The sequence below is a fragment of the Triticum dicoccoides genome, chromosome 7B, assembly GCF_002162155.2.
Source record: "Triticum dicoccoides isolate Atlit2015 ecotype Zavitan chromosome 7B, WEW_v2.0, whole genome shotgun sequence".
In the NCBI taxonomy this organism is placed as follows: Eukaryota; Viridiplantae; Streptophyta; class Magnoliopsida; order Poales; family Poaceae; genus Triticum; species Triticum dicoccoides.
Window position 1 is genome coordinate 24,419,904 of NC_041393.1, and position 1,226 is coordinate 24,421,129.

Consider the following 1,226-nt stretch of genomic DNA (forward strand, 5'->3'; position numbering starts at 1 on the left):
CTTGGGCCAGGTTTATTGGCCCAGTTCGGTCCTGGTTAGCCAGACGCTCGGTTGCTCGGGCAGGTTTCTTCTGTTCGAAACGGTACGCAACATCACTTCACGGTGGCATTCTTGCTGTAATTTCCATGAACTCCCGCTTCTGGTTGTGCATTCGGGTATGACATCTACTGGGTATTGGTCCTCATGAGAGTGACGAGCGTGGTATACTTGTTATGGAAGGGCTACGAATATTATCGGATCGCTTTGTATCTGGTATATGATCCTGTTTACGCTGGCTTTCTTGTCATAGGTTGTGCGCAGTGATAGCACCGACTAAGATGGTGTTCCCATGCTGCTAAAGTCTCATATATGTTCGATCCATAAGCAGATACAATATATCACTGGCTCCGACGAGATTCTTTTTCCCAGGCTGCTCATTGCATTTACTTTGAGGTTAATCTGCAAAGGGTCCCGTCGTTCTTTCATTTCAAGAAGAGCTTTTTACCATGCCGTGGTGATTTATGTAGTTACCAACTTCAGCATGCAGTTTCAATTCACTATGTTGCAGGTTTTATTGGGATACATGGAAGATCTTGCGATCTGGTTACTTTCTGTTGGTTAGCATTAGCGTATAAGTCTGATCGATGACGCACCACTACCCAAGCAAAAGAGAAGCAATAATGTTTTGGTTATAATTTTTGGTTCGATGCCAATGCTCCATAACGTTTTGCGTCTTTATACATCACATGACTTGGGAAGTGTGACTCATGAGTCATGATTCATTACATTATACTTCCTCCGTTCCCAAATATAAGTCTTTTTAGATATTTCAACAAGTGACTACATACGAAGTAAATGAGTGAATCTACATTCTAAAATATGTCTATATACATTCGTATGTTGTAGTTCATTTAAAATGTCTAAAAAGACTTACATTTAGGAACGGAGGGAGTATTTGCGTATTTCTCAGGCATTGTATGACCCATGCATTGACAGATCGAATTGCATTATTCAGTGTGTTCAGTAGAAGTCAACCTACATACTCTAAGTACCATTCTCTTCTGTCCAAAGCATATATGTTAATCTTTATTAGAATTATCCAAGGCTATGAGGAAAGTTTTATTTACCAGGATCGTTTTTTTATCAAAGAAGTGCAGTTGATGCATTTATTGCTTACATATATTCTCAAGCATTACCTCATATCTTGTATGGCTCTCTATGATATCAGAGGAATCGAAATGTGATTG